The sequence below is a fragment of the Oryctolagus cuniculus genome, chromosome 2, assembly GCF_964237555.1.
Source record: "Oryctolagus cuniculus chromosome 2, mOryCun1.1, whole genome shotgun sequence".
NCBI classification, from domain to species: domain Eukaryota; kingdom Metazoa; phylum Chordata; class Mammalia; order Lagomorpha; family Leporidae; genus Oryctolagus; species Oryctolagus cuniculus.
In genome coordinates this window covers 189,167,161-189,185,970 of record NC_091433.1, presented here as the reverse complement: position 1 = coordinate 189,185,970, position 18,810 = coordinate 189,167,161, and the positions used below count along the sequence as shown (strand labels likewise).

Here is an 18,810-nt window from a genome sequence, read left to right as displayed (position 1 = left end):
TAAATTTGTCTGTTTCTGAATTAGACAGTTCCGCAGTGTAAAGATGGCCATGCAAGGGCCAGAGCCATTGGCAGTGACTGATAAAAATCCTCAGGTTGTGAAACATACCCAGCAGATGAGATAAAAATTTCCAAAACCATAGTAGACAGGGACCGAGCCCACATGATGAACAGGAAATAGACACAGAAATTGAACTTCATCTCTCAGCACTTCCTTAATATTAAGGGTCAGAAATCTCTGAGGGGGAGTAATGTGGGATAATAGGGAGCTAGTTAGGACTAAAGAGCGAAACAAGTTGAGTCTGCAGAGCCTGATTGCAAACTGCTGCCCCTCCCATTCCAGGTACTTGTCAATCAAAGACATCTGCCTTCCTATGATGCATCTGCTGCAACAAAGACATGAACATAGGAGACAAAAGGAGGTGGAAAACAGGAAAATGCCCTCTTTCCACTGTGGACCTCACTTGGAGCAGCTGGGACAGTCTTTTCTGTACTCAACTTTACGGTGCTCAAGCAGAATCTTTCCACTCTGCAACCTTCCTGGTCTTGGACATGCCTTCCCCATCAGAGGTACCATTTTAGGTTTCTCTTTCCTCCATAGTTTATAGGCAAGTTTTTAGCCAATTCGCGTTGTGTATTTCTCTGTGTAGGGCAACCCACACTCACATGGGAATGTGTGTTTATTCCTCCACTGCCTAATAAACTGCTCTTTTTTGCACACAATGCTGGTCTCCACTTAATATTTCTATCTATGTGGGAGACAAGAGCTTAGATTTGTGAATTCTTTTTCCACATCACAATAACTCATGTTGCTAAAACCCCAAATCGTGACTACACATGGAATTGGCTGGTTGGTGGCAAAGAAAGAAAGGTTTTCATCAAAACATATCCCATTTCTTTTCTGTAGACTCATCCCATCTATTAAAATGACAGCATGGCATCACTCTCAGTTTTGATCTTGGAAAATTTTACAACACCACTTCAAACCCAATAAGAAGAAAGAGGAGAAGCTACAGTTTATTTTTTTTTCTGGTTCTTACTGTGTTGTTTATTCTACACAGTCGTTTATATATTTTATATCAATTTCTATCTTCTATTTAACTAACATTACACATTTTTATAGAAAATTCTAAAATATATTAGAATAAATCTGCTGTTTAAAAGGTTTTTATACTTATATCTGATCTCTGCTTTGCCTCTGAGACATTATATTCCATAATTTCTAATTTAATTGTTCAGCATAAAATATACTGGAAAATTTATATACAGGGACTGCTGAAAGATTTTTGGAAAATGAAAGAGAAGTGCATAAGTCATAGCTTCTAGTGTTTTTAAACTCTAAAAATTTTCCTTGTATTTCTCCTTACACTAAAATCAATTTATAAATACATTTTGAACATTTGATATATTTCACCAATGAGTATTATAAAACTCCTAGGATCATAGAATATTAAACTCATGATGAATTGAAATGTTTTGTACCGATATTCATATCTTGTTCTTGCCCATAATTTTACTTCTTGTCCATAATTTTACTTCATAAAGAAAAGAATTAAACCCATAAAAAGTAAAGTCCTCTGAGACTTAGGAATGAAGCACAAATAGGAAAAAGAAAATTCTAGGGGAATTCTGCCTAGCAAGCTTGAATTATCCAGGTAATAGAATATGTGCATATATAATACATGGATATGTATCTTGTTCTTAGGCTAAATGCAAAATCGGATATTCAATTTATACAAGGGTTATGTGTTTAAGGGAAAAGCGAAGACAAGGATTCATACACAGCAAAGTACAAATCTCAGATGAATTCTGATTAGTTTTCCATTTGGATAAATTTTGATGTGTTCTTTTTATAATTAATTTAACTCTATTTTTTAAATTTTGTTTTTATTTTTTCAAAAAAATTAACCCTCTCTATATACATAAGCCTAATTCTCTACTAATTATTATGTTCAACAAGTAAAAAGTAGGAAAACCACAGTTCCAGAGGAGTATAAACATGAGCTAAAAATGAAAATCATATCCTAAAGTGACCATTTCGAACCTACACATATTCATATTCTAAATTAGCTGCCACATATCAGAGAAAACATATGCTAGTTGTCACATAATGGTTTCCAGTTATATCTGTTTTGCTGCAAAACAGGATTTTATTTTTTTGATGGCTGAGTAGTATTAAATTGTGTATATGTATACATACATACACACATATATAAATGTATATGTATGTGTGTGTGTGTATATATATATATATATATATATACACACTATGTTTTCTTTATCCAGTCACCTGTTGATGGACATCTGAGTTGATTCCATAGCTTAGCTATTTTGAGTTGAGCTTCAGAAATGTGGGGGTACAAATAACCCTTTCATGTTGTTTTCATCAAGCAGGCAAGATCCTCGTTAAGATGCCTACATAACATATGGAAGGATCTGGATTCGCAATGTGGCTCTGGCTCTGGCTCCCAATTCCAGGTGTTTGGCAATGCAAACCTTGAGAGGCAGCAGGTGGTGTCTCATTACCTGGATCTCAGTGATCTGCCTAGGAAACTTGTTTTCAATTCTGAGCTCCTGGCATTAGCCCTGGTTCATTCCCAGCCACAGTGAGCGGTAGAGCTGTGAACAAAAAGATGGCATTTCTCTGTCTTCCTGCCTTGAGAATGAATACAAACACACACACACACACACACACACACACACACACACATATATATATATTTTGACAGGCAGAGTGGACAGTGAGAGAGAGAGAGAGAGACAGAGAGAAAGGTCTTCCTTTGCTGTTGGTTCACCCTCCAATGGCCGCCGTGGCCAGCACGCTGTGGCCAGCGCACCACGCTGATCTGAAGGCAGGAGCCAGGTGCTTCTCCTGGTCTCCCATGGGGTGCAGGGCCCAAGCACTTGGGGCATCCTCCACTGCCTTCCTGGACTACAGCAGAGAGCTGGCCTGGAAGAGGGGCAACCGGGACAGAATCCGGCACCCCGACTGGGACTAGAACCCAGTGTGCTGGCGCCACAGAGGCGGAGGATTAGCCTATTGAGCCGCAGCACTGGCCAAATACATATATATTTTTTTAATTTAAAATTTCCTTGGTCTCAGTTTCTTTATCTTTTCATTGATAAAAATGACACTGTATATACACACATGCATACAAATAGATATATATATATATATATATAAATACACACACACAAAATCAGATTTTTGAGGTTTATATTTAAAATTTAATTCTATATAAATAGTAAATATTAAAATGATATTATGTTCCAGTAACTGAGAATGTTTTACACAAATTATCATCTGAAACAAAGACTACAGTAAGAATGGTTAGGGCCCTGCCACTCAAGCAAAGAGCAAATGTCACTGGACTGAAGGCCATGAAAGCCATGGGGTTCTTGTCTTCACGCAAGAACAAATTAAGGCTATGAAAGCCGTGGGGTTCTTGTCTTCATGCAAGAACGAATTCAGGCATGAGGCAGAAAGCAGAGTGAAAAGGCTTTACTGGGGATAGGGCTTGGTCTGGGGGAGAGCGTGGTCTCATGGTTGAGTGGAGAGAATACATCTGGGGAGGGCAGGCAGATGGTTCAGCTGAGAGGCAGAGAGCTGAGAGCCCAGTCTGGACTCCCTGAGCTTTTAAGGGAGTTTGTTTACACACCTCCCACTCCCCTCCAGAACGAAGGATGGAGAGTCCTGGAGGAAGGGTTTGTTGGGTGAAAATTAGAAAATTCCTCCCCAGGTTTGCTGATGCCCTGGCAGAGTAGGCAGGCTTCCCTTAGGGCATCTGAGAAGGTTTTATTGTCCCATGTTATCAGGTCAGGTAACCCATTTGGTCCTGAGGAGAGAACTCTCCTGGGAGCTTTCCTTGGGGGAGGAGCTGGGACCACCTAGGAGGTTGTCAGGGTCTGGGCAGGACTTTGAAGTGCCAGAAGCTGTGCTTCTGGAGCTTCTGCAGTAGGAGCTGGTCTTCAGGTAAGACAAAGAATGGAGGTAACAATAATTTCTCCACCATAACATTGTTATGTTTCCCATAACAATAGGGGCCCAAGCACTCAGATCATCTTCTGCTAGAAGCTGAACTGGAAGTGCGGTGACCAGACTCAAAACGACACTCACACAGGACGCTGGCATCACAGGCTGCAGCTTAACATGCTGTGCCACAAAGCTGGTCCCTCACAAACATATTTAATGGACTTGTTACCAGAGAAGCAAAAAGTCCTTGTCTTTGCGCAAGAAAGAATTCAGGCATGAGACAGAGAGCAGGGGAAAGCAACATAGCAAGGTTTATGAGGGTAGGGACATCTGTAAGAATGGTTGGGCACCTCTCAAGGCAGGACTTGAGAGAGTCCCTAGTTTACATGTAGGCTGGGGTTTTTAAGGGGATGGATCTTGCCTTCCCTCCCTCTCTCCTTCTTCTCCTCCGAGGACAAAGGACTTGTTCGATGTAAATACAAACAATTTCCTTTCTGAGTTTTCCCTCTGAAGCTATCAAACAGGGAACACCTGGCTAGCATTGTCCCGCCTTAGAGGAAGGATGGTTATTGGGTAGAAGGGGCAGGACCCCCTGGAAGGTCATCAGGATCCAGGTGGGACCTTGAAGTGTGAGATGCTGGTCTTCTGGAGCTTCAGCAGTGGGTGCTGGTCTTCAAACCTCTCTCATACAAACATAGGCTCAATTCCTGACTTCCTACCTAACAGACTCAGATTAGTAAGTACGTGGGGTAGTCATTTTAAATATTGACTTAATTTTGATGATAGAAATAATAGTTATCTGAGAGACTAACAATTTCCTTCCTTGCTTCATAATTCCATATCTAGTAACAACACAACACACATCCTAACACAAAATGTTTTTCAACTATGAATATACAGTGCATATAGTTTTATGTGCCCATGAATAATTTGTCAGCAGATGTGGACTCTTTGTTGTGACCAGAGCTCATGCCAGAATATTCTTTGCCCATTATCAAATTTATGCAATTTTTTAAATAAAAAAATTCCAATGCACTGCATCATGCTTCCTCTTCTATCAGTGCATATAATTGGAAACTGACTTGCAGTTAGAGAAAGTGTATATTGAATAATTTCCTTAATTGAAAAGTTTATTTCATTGTTATAATTTTCTGCTTATTGCTAGAACCAGAGAATAATAAATGCTTGATTACTTGTTCATATATAGCTATAAGTATTGTGTTTTTCTAGGAAATAGGACTATTTATTTGTATAGTACATTTTATAAAAAATTTGATATATCCCGTTCATTACCTGGAGAGTATATTTCCATATATAACACTTATCCCATAATCTTTCTTCTGTCCTACGTACTTCAATTATCATTCCTCCCTTCTTATTGCTCAGCATGTACTGCTGGAATTACTAGCCCGTGAAATGTTCTTTTTCCTATAATTCAGTCTCTGACATTTTCAAATCTTCCTTGTGAGAGATATCAAAAAGGAGCACTTCATTTCTTTATACAATAAACACAATGTATGGTCTTAAATGCCACCTATTTTGCTAATTAAAATGCAATAAGAATGCATAAGGTAGAGGTAATACCCCAGTTTATCTTGGAGATATTCATGGGTTTTAAATTTTATGCTTTTAAAATTGTACTATTATCTGTTTATTCAAATATACCCAGATGTATTGACTCTTGCACAAAACAATAGAGGTGGAAAAAAGAAGTTTAGTGTTTATTGTGACACTCTGCCACAGTGATTTGAATTTGTGATTATAATTCATTAAAAGAAAGGGGTTCCTGTTTCTTACTAAATTAGTTTTCATTTTATTTCAATTGGACAATAACAATTTAATCCTTAAAACACTAGTTCACAATTGCTGCATGTTAGAAACTAAATAATCTCAAATGCCCAGAAATATCATCTGAAAATATTAATAGTCATATTTGCATAGAAACATTATGAAACTGTCCATAAACAATTATGTATATTAAATAATTAAGTCATGGCTGAACTGCTGGTGCAAAGTGATCAATCATGATGTCAGCATTCCGTGTCAGAGTGCATGACTGTTAATCCCAGTTACTTTGCTTCCAATTCAGCTTCCTGCTAGCACACATTCTGGGAGGCAAAAGTGATAGTTCAAGTACTTTGTCCCTGCACCCAAATGAGATACTCGGATTGAGTTCTGGGCACCTGACACTGGTCTAGCTCAACCTGATTGCTGTGGGTAGTTGGGGAGTAAATCCATGGATGTGATGGGGTGATATCACATCTCCATCCCCCTTGCTTTCTCACTCCCCTCTTTCAAATAAAATGAAAAACAAATAGCTAAAAATTTAAAAAACAATTTGGTGAGTGCTCAGGACTTCAAGGAAATTATGATGGGAGTTACAATCTGTGTAATGAACAGATGACTAGCAAAGAATCTCAAAATGTAATAAAAATTTCACATTCTTATTTTCAACTGATATAAAGATCATTTCTGATTATTATGCTAAGTAATTTGGGTATTTATAGCGTAGGGGTGAGTGAAGAGTGATAGCAATGTCATAAGAGACTGAGACTATCTGGTTATAAGCTATCTGTGCTATGTGTGAAATGATACAGTATTATTTGAAGGTGTACTTCCCTGAGATGAAAATGTATATTATTAATTTTATGGCAGGCATCATATTTTAGAACTCATTTGATATGCTGGAAATGGAGATAAAGGTAGAATCATATAAAAGGCTCAAGTGACATTAAGTACAGCAACATCAGAGGGGAGAAGAGAAACAATGAAAAATGCAATAATAACTACAAACTTTGTATATCTACCCATCCAACTACATCAATAATCACCTTATGTGCTTCTATCAAGAATAAGTCAAGCAAAAGGTTGTCAGAGTGAATCCAAAATTGATCAGTTTATAACAGTAATATGTTCTGTAGAAGAAACTGAGTTTTAAGTATAAACATTCATTTAAATTAAAAATAAAGAAAGGAAAAGGTATCTCAACATTTATTATAAAAAAAAACCTGAGGTAACTATATTGATTTCAGATAAGTAGGCTTCAAGTAACAGGATAATTAACATGAATAGAGATATCAGTTCTCAAAGAAAACATAACATTCTTAAAGGTGTGTGTGTGCCTAACAAGAGAAAATATATCAGACAAAAGCTGATAGAACTGCAAGGATAAATAAATAAATCCACTATTATTGTTGGTGACTTCAACAACTCTGTAGTAATTGATAGATCAAGCAGGCAGAAAATCAGTAAGGACATAGCTGACCTGAAAAGCACCATCAATCAAGCTGATCTAATTGACACTTACAGAATGAATATACCACCCAACAGTAGCAGAATGCATATTCATCTTAACCTCACATGTACCCTTGATCAAGCAGATTCCATTCTGGGCCTCAAAACATAGCTTTCAAGAATTGAAGAACAGAAATTATAGGAAGGATATTTTCAGATCAAAAACAGAATTAAAGTAGAATTCAATAGCAGATAATCCCCCAAATATTTGCATATTAATCCTCATCAATCAAAATGGCATGGGAGTCACTGACAAAACTCAAGAAAAGTTCAAAGTGTTTTTTTTTTTTTCAACTAAATGAAAATTAATCAAATCTCTAAAATGGTGAGAGTAGTCATGGCACAGCATGTTAAGCTGCCACTTGCAATGACTACATCCCATATCAGAGTGCAGGTTCAAGTCTTCAGTTTTATTCATATGATCCAGTTCTCTCCTAATGCATGGTAGAAGCAGTGGAGGATGGCTGAAGTGCTTGTGTCCCTGACAGTTTTATGGAATTCCTGGCTTCTGGCTTCATCCTGATCCAGCCCAGGTTATTGTAGTCATTTGAGAAATGAACTAGAGGATGCAAAGCATGCTCTGTTTGTTTTTCTTTCTTTCTCTGTCACTCTACCTTTCAAATAAGTTAATACAACTTTTAAAAATCTATAGAATGGGGGCTGGCGCTGTGGCATAGCTGGTAAAACCACTGCTGCAGTGCCGGCATCCCATATGGGCGCCAGTTCGTGTCCCGGCTGCTCTACTTTCAACCCAGCTCGCTGCCGTGGCCTGGGAAAGCAGCAGGAGATGGCCCAAGTTCTTGGGCTTCTTTACCCGCATGGGGGATATGGAAGAAGCTCCTGGCTCCTGGCGTCGGATTGGCCCAGCTCCAGCAGTTGCGGCCATTTGGGGAGTGAACCAGCGGATAGAAGACCTCTCTCTCTCTCTCTCTCTTTCTCTCTCTCTGTGTAACTCTGACTTTTAAATAAATAATACATAAATCTTTAAAAAAATCTATAGAATAAAGCAAAAGCAGTACTTAGAAATATATTTATGTAGTCAAACTCATACATTATAAAACGAATGATCTAAAATGTGTAACTTGTTTTCCTTTTGGTGACCTACAGAAAGAAGAGCAGTTTAGGCCTAAACAAAGTAGTAGATAAGGTCGCAAAAAAATGAAATTTAGGCCACATATCAGTGAAATTAAAAACAAGAAAACCACCAGAAAATCAACTAGCTCAAGTATCATTTGGAAAAAATGAAAAAAAAAAAAAAAACAACTAATAAAACTTGGGGGCAGCATTGTGGCATAATGTATAAACCAGCCTCCTGCAAAACCGGCATCCCATTTGGGTGCGTGTTCCAATCCTGGCTGTTCCACTTCCTGTCCAGCTCCTTGCTAATGTTCCTGGGAAGCCAGTGGGGGACAGCCCAAGTTCTTGAGCCCCTGTGCCCATGTGGGAGACCTGGAAGAAAGTCCTGGCTGATGGCTTCAGTCTGGCCCAGCCCTGACCATTGTGGCCATTTGCAGAGTGAACCAATGGATGGAATTCTCTCTGTTTCTGGAAATCTGCATTTCAAATAAAAAAATTAAGAAAATTGATAAAACTCTAACTGGTTTAGCCAGAATAAAAGAAAAAAGATATGAATTACCAGTATCTGATATGAAAGAGGTCTCATTTCTTCATATCCAATGAACCTTGAAGGTACTCACCTGTGAGAGAGAGAGTAAATTTTCACAAATTGATCATTTAGATGAGAAACACTCCTTGAATGACATAAACTAGGTGTGGGCATTGTTGCACAGCTGGTTTAGCCACTGTTTGGACACCCACATCCCATACCAGAATGCCAATTTGAGTTATGGTTGCTCAGCTTCCTGCTAATGCATTCTGGGAAGGCAGCATACGATAATCCATGTACTTAGGTCCATGCCACACATATGGGACATTCAAATGTAGTTCCTGTGCCATGGTATTGGTCTGTTTCAGCCGTGATTGCTGCAGGCATTAGACAGTGCATCAATGTATGAAAAATCTCCTGCTCTCCATCCTTCATTCTCTGTCCCTCTGCCTTTCAGTTAACTGATTTTTTTTCGTAAAGAAGGCATAAATTACCACAACTTACATCAGAAGTAAATAATCTGATAGCTATATAAACATCAAAGAAATCAAATCAATAATTAACTTTCCAAAACACAAAGTGTCATAGTCTAACTGATGACGTCTATCAAATACATGAAAGACAAATAGCACCAATTTTCTTCAAAATACCTTCCAGAATCTACAAGCAACAGGAATACCTCTTCTTAACTCACTATATGAAGTCATCATTTCCCAAATGATCAAATAGAGGCATTATATAAATGGAAAGTGTAGACATTGCATCTAATGAAATTAGCTGAAAAAAATTCTTCAGGATATTAGCAAGCCACATTCTACCACGTATACAAAGAATTACACAACATGGCAAAGCAAGAGCCATTCCATTTTGAAATCTGATTCAGTGTTCAAAAGCCAGTCAGTGTAGTTCATAACCTCAGCCTGCTATCAAAAAGGTAAAACATCATTCAATCATATAAATTGATGTTCAAAAAAGCATTTAACAAATTCAACATTACTTAAAGATAAAACTTTCAATGAAGTAGGAATAAAGCAAACTTCCATACTCACTCTTGTTGAGTATGCCATTACTCCTAGTTGGCACAATAATATAAAAAAAGAAAAAAAAGTATGGAGATTAAAAAGCTTTATATTCTTCCTAATTTGTATTTCAAAAAGTGTCTCTGTATCTTACCTTTGCCCATGTACTTGACCCTTCATTTAATTCCACCTCAAATATTTCACACAATTTCTTTATTTTTCCTTTCTAATGCATTAAAAAATAAATTCCAGGAATTCACCTATAACTTTAATAAATTATTTTAGACAATTAATTTCTAGGCAAATTGTCCAATTCTCATTTGAACCAGTTGTCACTCTTACATAATTATTCAATCTAACCAGCCATTGCTTTGAATAGGCAGTTTTTGAAATGGAATTTTGCTTTCTGTTGATGCTAAAGTGTCACTGAACATTTGAACCTCAAGAGCAAAGGAAAGTTGTTTATTGTTTAATAATCACAACTGCTTAATATTTCTTATAATTTCTATGTTAATTTTCAAAATTTATTAGGCCCTTGAATTTTCAAAGAGTTGTGCAGGCATAAGCTCAAGGTTTTATGAGAATTTCTGACTTTATATGTCATTATTTATGTCTAAAACTAGTATTTTAATAGGGAAGAACAGGTATTTAAATTTTGAAACATATAGCGATAAAACAAAGAAAGGGAAAATGAATGGAAATTCTATAATGTATCAAAAACTTATTTGAGATAGAACAGTTGGAGTAAATTTCTTTCTTATGATATTTGGCTTTATAGAATAACATGCATTACTTAAAACAAGGAAAAGGACATATAATATGAAGAAAATTGAGAAAGAAGGAAGAAATGAAAGTCAGCAGTGATAAAAAGTTGAAATGGAACAAATTAGGGTTGGGGAGTTTGGGGACCCTGGAGGTATCCCTGGAATTTAAACTAATTTCATAATTAAAACTAGGCTTAACATATATCTGAGATTTATTAAATGTTTGAAAAAATATTTCATATCACTCTTTTTGAAAGAATTAATAAAGCCACTGAACCAATATTTTAATTCTGGGTAAGAGTTAATATTACATATTTGATTATCTAGACATTATGCTTACCATTTCTCATTAAGAGGATGAGACTGGTTTGTTTGAGTACAGATTTGAAGGACAGAAGAGCTTTTGAAATGAAACCTTTTTTGGATCACTGACACATAACTCTGCCTCTGTAATATCACTGGAATTATTTTCCTCCTTTGTTTTTTGGAGAGAATTTTTCTTGTTAATAATTGAGATGTGTATGTGAATTAATGCTATAACTAGTACTCAACCAATACTTTACACTTTGTGTTTCTGTGTGGGTGCAAACTGTTGAAATCTTCACTTAATATATACTAAATTGATTTTCTATATATAAAGATAAATGAAAATGAATCTTGATGTGAATAGGATGGGAGAGGGAGAGGAGATGGGAGGGTTGCTGGTGGGAGGGAAGTTATGGGGTGAAAAAGCCACTGTAATCCAAAAGCTGTACTTTGGAAATTTATATTTATTAAATAAAAGTTAAAAAAATTGAGATGTGTGTTTGTGTATGCATATATATTTAAATTATTTTTGTAAGCCACATGTTATAATAGAATCTGAAAATCTATAAACCCATTGTCATCAAAAACTATGTTTTCGTGATTGAATTCAATATAATTCTTAGAAATGATTGTCAAGAAAAGTTGTCATTTATAGCAAATGCTCACTGTAGAAAAATATTTTAAAATTTCAATTTTTTGTAAATATAGAATTGTTTAAAAATAGCTGCCTATCAAGTAGTTTATAAACCAACAATCAGGCTAATAAACAACACCAAAATCCTCTCCATTGTATTGACCTTATTAGGATTTTAAAGTAAGCATGACCTCAGGAAAACCTTTCTCATATTAGATTTATTGTTGATACGGCTGTTGTTTTAAGTAATCCCCACTGGTTTTAACTAAATATATTAACCCCCACCCAAAACCATGTGGCATAAATCCCAAAGACCCTAATGCATGTCTGAAACCTTACATAGCACCAAGCCCTGTGTCTACCATGTATCTACTCATACATAAACGCCTTTGCTAAAGTTCAGCTTATAAATTAGGCATAGTAAGAGACTAACAACAATAAACATGTTATAAAATTGCAGCATCACTATCCTTGTACTTCAGAGCCATAATTAGGTAAAATAAAGCACTGTGGTGCTGCCACAGCTGATCTGATAGCGTAGACACCTACTAACTGGCTATGGGGAGACAGCGTGTACAGAATATTCTGGACAGAGAGTTTTATATCCAATGCTTTAGACTGCAGTTGAACATGGATAACTGACACCACAGAAAATGCGGATATGGGGAGTGGGAGGAACCATGTATTTATTGTTTATGTGGACAACTTGTGTCTTGTCACAGTTTGCTGTCTCTGCCACAGTGTCCAAGTATTAAATGATTTTGCTCTGATATTTCCCCAAATGTCTCACTTTCTATGTTACCCTAGAGCACCATAATTTAGGACAGACAGATTAATCATCCATACCCTCCATCCCTCTCTTGATGCTAATGAGGAGGCATTACACATAAATATAAGTGATGATGTGTTTACAGCCAAACTGCCCTGGATTAAAGCTAATAAACAGAAAAGGATGGCTAGGAGGTAGGATTCTCACCAGATTTCATGTTTCTTTTCTAAATGTGTCTCCCCAGCATTCAGCAGGCTTTATTTTGCTAAACGTTAGAAGATTATGTTAATTAATAAACAAGTGAAGACAGCAGAAAGGATGAACTGAACATCAATTTATCCTGCTTAAGGCTTTAAATAAAATCTTTTCAGACCATGAGGGGAAAAATAAATTCGACAGCCTTTTAATAATACACAACTGTTAATGAATATGCTTTTATGAATTATTTTTACCTACCACATGAGAAGAACCATTTGAAATTCAATACTTAAAAAAAATGCCATGAGAAATGTCCATGACCAGTTCTGCAGAACAAGAACATTTTATGTTTTATTTTATTTCGCCTTGTTTTAAGCTCAGTGGGTTAGAATTTGTTAGCTCATTGGATTGTAAAATATACCTCTGTAGAAAACTATTATTGAAGCACTTTGTCATTGAAGCATAGAAGTTGACATCCTGTAGGATTATCCTGCTAGTGATTTCATATGCAGGGCCCATCAGAGCCATGTCTATTTGTTCTGCTGACAAGTCACAGATTCTAAACTTTTAAAGGAATTGAGTTCTGTTTAACAACATCTCTGCATTTTCTAAAAGTAAATGAAATATTTAGAGAAGATTCACAATTTGGGGAAGCAGCAAGGAACTGTCACTGGAAGCCACCATATTTTCTTTTATTGTTTTAAGATTTATTTATTTATTTATTTGAAAGGCAGAGTCACAGAGAGGCAGAGACGGGGGTGGGGGGGGGGTGGGGGGAGAGGTCTTCCATCCGCTGGTGCACTCCTCAAATAGCAGCAATGGCCAGAACTGGGATGATCTGAAGCCAGGAGCCAGATGCTTCTTCCTGGTCTCCCATGTGGTGCTGGCCCCCAGACACCATATTTTCATATGATGAGTTTCCCAGGGTATAGAGTATGCTGTTTACCTAAAGACGTATCTGCAGACACCTTGTGGATTTGGTAAAAATCTACAGAAACTATAAAGACCAGTGTACCAGAGAATGAACTCTTTTTGCTACTATATGGAAACTTGTGCAGGAAAATAGACTCTTGCATATTTGATGGCTCTCAGTGCCAGGACAGACTAAGGTCAACTTTTAGATAAAGCAGAGGCACTGGCATAAAGCTAGAAGGTTCTGAGTATTTGAGGAAGATAGTACAGACGAACAGTGATGAAAACTCAAGGAATTTGCCCAGTGGGAGAGAGAAGATTGAGGCTCATTGAAAGGGAAAAGGTTGAATGGTGATCTAATCTTTAAGGAAAAGAAATATTGCTCATGGAACAATGAGCAGCAGCCTTTTCTGTTAACTGAAGGGATGAGTAAGAATTTTAGCAAGAAGAATTTAAGCCAAGCTTGAAAGGAAATTTGTGCTGCAGTTTAAGTACAAAGACTCATGTTACCAAGTATAACTGCATACAATTCCCTGTGTGAGGTTTCTGTATGATCTGAAATCTGTAGGAGGGAAGATTCCATCAAGTCCACCCAAAAATTCAAGTTTGTTTTCAAGTTCCTTACCAGTTTTTAATCCTGCAGTGACTCCATGAAGAGAGGGCTCACAAGCAAAGTCAAACTTAGGTCCACAGTTTTTGCTGGGCCTCCAAACAAGTCCCTAAATAGCAAATTCATGGAGTCAAAAAAATTAAAATCCCAATGAGAAGTCATGAGACTGAAGTCATTCCATTGCTGATATCCAGAATTTTCATGATAAAGTGAAAAATTAGATACTACATACTTAATTTCAATTTTAAATTAATGTGATGAATTTCCTTATCAATTTATGAAGAGATTACTTCAAGGTCATTTCTTTGTTTAGTATTTTGGAACAGTAGTTCTGCACTAAGCATCACAATTCAGCAGAGGATTAGATTATTCTGCAACAACTGTAACACAGTGAGGTAAGTGGGAAGTGTAAGAGTTACAAAGACAGACATCAGAGATGTTCTTTCTTTTGATTGTGATAGCAATAGAAGATGTTCCTTTGGGGGAAACAGAGAAGATGTGACACTGAGCTAAATAGTGGAAGACGATCTTTTATTAATTGAAAAGAATGGAGTAGTTATTCCAAACCCAGTAAAGTCTATTTGAAAAAAAGTAGAATCCTAAGGATTGGTTGTTCCATTTTAATAAAGTATGACTTTATCTGTTTTATCCAGTTATCTGTAGCAATATCATGAAGAGAGGTGGAGCATGAGAAGAGAGGAATAAATGATTGAGATAAGAGTAGAGATGAGGAGAAAAGTATCAGTCAAGCCACATTTTGAGGGATATGGAACACGTGATAAACTGATGAGACTTCATGCAATAGACCAGAAGACTTCTAAAATGTTGGAGCATGAAAATGATAGGCCTGGAAATAATTATATAAAGATGACTGAAACAGAGTAGGGAAAGATAAGAGATGACGTAGAAAAAACACAGTGAAAGTTATTATAACCATCAGAAAGTTGATGAACGTGACTGGACACAGGCTCCTCATGGGAAAGCTAGCAGCTGTGAAGTGGGAATTAGAAAGTCAAGTAATCATATGTTTGTGCCAGAAACTGTTAAGCTCAGGAAGAGTAAATATTGACATCCAGTATTCTTAAAAATATTTGTATTAAATTATTTCCAATATATCTGTGTCAACCATATTCTATATAATCTTGGGTATTAGGTTGAGCTGACTAAAACTTTGCTTTTTAGTAAGTCAGATATCATTAGATATCAGAAATGTGATACAGTTCAGGATCATATAATTAGATGTTAGCTGGCATAAGAGATGGTGGGAATGGGCAGATGGAGTGAAATTTCTGGAAAACAGCCTTTAAATTGTGTCATGAAAATCCCAATACCAGTATGACTTGGAATGTGGTTGCGAGGCTGTGTGTGAGTGTGTGGGTTTCTGTGCCAAGGGAGGGATGCTGGGGGTTGCAGCACATCGTTACCCTAGGCCAAATTAAATTACGTTTCTTTGGGTCGTCCTTCCTGGGATATGGGAGTGATTATGTAACATGCGTAGCAGGGACCTTCTTGAGGACAAAGGAGGGAGGAGGTCACTAGGGAATTTCTTCAGCAGCATTCTGGCCAGAATTGGGAGGAATCAAGCACATCCTATTTATCAATTTCCTAGAAAAAGGACAACAGTCATGTATCGGTGATTCCTGATGTCTTTGTTTCTCAAAAGAGTTGAGAATGTTTCTTGAAATTTCTGATAATCTGTGCTTCTTCTGTCTGTTTCTGTATTATGGATTAAATTTGTTTCCTCTAAATTGATATACGGATGCCCTGACAGGGCTGTCAAGAGGTAATTAAGGTCAGTGAATCATAGGATGGGATCTTAATCTGATGGAATTGGTGATTTTATAAGGGAAAGAGAGATCTCTCTGTCTCTCCACATTCAAGAGCTGAGACAAGACCACGCACGTTCACAGAGAGAAGGCAGCTTCTGAAGGCAGGTGGAGAGGCTTCACCCTCACCTAGCAACATGGGCTTTGAGATCTCAGACCTCCAGCCTCTAAACTGAAAAACAAAAAAGAGAAGGGAAAAAAAAAGAAAGGAAAGAAAGAACTTGCTATTGAAGTGACCTATTCCGTGGCATTTGTTTATGGTAGCTCTAGCAGACGAAGAAATTGTCTAATCTACTACATATTAAGAAAAAAAGCAATGAAGAGCATATAACATATTTCATTTGTTTCAGAAATTGAGAGAGAAAAGGTGGTCACATGTGAATTAGGACAGAAATTGTCTGGAGCCTGAGTGGTAAGCTTTCTCCCACGCACTGCTCTGTTCTGTGCCTGGAGAGCCCCTTTCCTGACGTCTGTCTCCTCCTTGAGTGCTGCACTCCCACAGGTATCAGCAGAACAGCTTTTTTTACATCAACACTTATAGAAGTCACCTTCTCCAGGCGGCCCTCCTTTGGGATCAAGGCATTTTTCTTTGTTATCCTTTCAAAACAAGGATAATTTCATGGTTTTTGTACTCTGACCCTTGTATAATCCGAGGACTTTCTTTCTTTAATGAAAAAAAAAAAAAAAAAACACATAACTGAGAAAAAAATGTGGCTGCTTCAAAACAAATTACTGGCCAGCGCCGCGGCTCACTAGGCTAATCCTCCACCTTGCGGCACCGGCACACCGGGTTCTAGTCCCAGTCAGGGCGCCGGATTCTGTCCCGGTTGCTCCTCTTCCAGGCCAGCTCTCTGCTGTGGCCAGGGAGTGCAGTGGAGGATGGCCCAAGTGCTTGGGCCCTGCATCCCATGGGAGACCAGGAGAAGCACCTGGCTCCTGCCATTGGATCAGCGCGGTACGCCAGCTGCGGCAGCCATTGCAGGGTGAACCAACGGCAAAGGAAGACCTTTCTCTCTGTCTCTCTCTCACTGTCCACTCTGCCTGTCAAAAAAAAAAAAATTACTACAAATGTAGCCCTTAAAACAGCACATATTGTCTCAGTTTCTGTGCATCACAATTGAAAAGATAACTAGATTCTTTGTCAGCTTCTCATAGGTCAAAACCAAGGTCTTCACCAAGCTGCATCTTTTCTGGAGTCTCTGGCGAAGAATTCTCTCCCAGTTTATTTCAGCATGTTGGTCAAATCCAGTTTATTTGATAGCAGGGCTGTGTCTAATTGTTCCTAGCGGTTGCCCACATTCCTTCTCATAGGTCCTCTCTGTCTTCTAAGCAATGAAGTGCGCAGTCCTACTCATACCAAAATGGCTTTGATTTCTGCATCAGAGAAAGCACTGTGCTGTTAAAGGGCTTATGTGACTGGATCACGTGGCACAACCATGAGAATGATACAGTGTTGTCTTCATGGATTCTAGGGTCAAGTGGACAGTCACTGGGGAAGACTGTAACCTGAGTTCCCTACATACAGCTACCGAAAACCTTGTACTTTTCTAAGTGATGCTGGTGATAAGAGCATATTTTGTTCTAATGAGTTTTATTGGTGGGCCCCTGGATAGCTTCAGGGTGGAGACGACTCACCAGAAAGACCAAGTCGGAATTCTATAACCTTCCATCTCTGTCTCCCACTCTTCCAGGAGGAGATACTGCCTGCAGCCTGAGTCCATAGCTGATGACCATTTTGGAGCCTTTATAAAATTCCTAACCTATGGAGATTGCAGAGTTTCTGGCTGAGTGAATGAAGTCATGGGTTTACAGGAAGACCTCAACCCCGCTGAGACAGACGTGACCACACTTGGGATTCTTCTGGTTGTTGCCCTAAGCTGCATCTCAACTTGCTGTTCATTGTGTTCTGTACTGAGAAAAATATGAAAATATGTAAAGCAATGCCTTGAGTTCTGTGAGATTTATTCACAAAGACAGGGGGTGGAATTTAGGGCGGCTTCAGAAAGTCAGAGATAGCCATGAGTAACTAGGTGTACGGCTGATTGCTGTCTAAGGAAACATTTGTGGGACTGAGTTCTTAACACTCTGTAGTCTGACACTAACTTGGGTAGTTAATGTGAGAACTGAGTTAAATTTCACAAAATCTGATTATGGTTCAAAGAGTTGGAAAAAAATTTCACACATTTGGCTTCAGTAATGTTGTGAGTGGAAAAATAGTTTGCCTTTATTTAGGGGGCATTTTACAAATTTTATTTACCACATTTAGAATAACAAATTATGAAAACATTGCAAATTTAACTGCTAATGAAAAGTAAATACTTCAAAAAACTAAGAAAAAGCTATCATTATCACCATCATAATCATCTCTTTTCTATCTGACATCTCTAAATATTTTGTTGTCCATGTATCTTAGCTACATTTTTATATGCCAATGATTTTGTGATTCAGTATTAGAAAATCTGATAAATATGTGTTTATGTTGCCATTATCAATAGTTCAGAAAATTAAACAGCCTAATTTCAGAAACAATTTAGTAGTAAAGTCATGGTATATTCATAATGTAATGTAAGATAGAAACCACAAAAATTGGAAAGTGGAAATGAGAAACAAATGATGTTGGTAGTTTTAGTGTAAGACTGAAGATAAAGGGTCAGTGGTGTGGCATAGCAAGTAAAGCTGCTGCCTGCAATGCCAGCACTCCTGTGGATGCCAGTCCGTATCCCGGCTACTCCACTCCTAATACACCTCCTTGCTAATGGCCTGGGAAAGCATCAGAAGTTGACACAAGTGTTTGGGTCCCTGCCATCTGTGTGGGAGACCCGGCGCCTGGCCCAGTGCTGGCTGTTAGGCCATCTGGGGAGTGACCAAGCTAACGGAAGAGCTCTCTCTCTCTCTCTCTT

General features: G+C 37.8%; 1 long non-coding RNA gene across 1 annotated transcript; it reads left to right on the top strand.

The window, feature by feature from the left end:
- Positions 1 to 350: 350 nt before the first annotated feature.
- Positions 351 to 17,843, top strand: LOC103347815 (uncharacterized). The gene is made up of 3 exons (XR_007918345.2): positions 351 to 569; positions 16,261 to 16,322; positions 17,602 to 17,843. It is a non-coding gene; the product is annotated as an uncharacterized lncRNA (long non-coding RNA).
- The last annotated feature ends 967 nt before the right edge of the window (positions 17,844 to 18,810 follow it).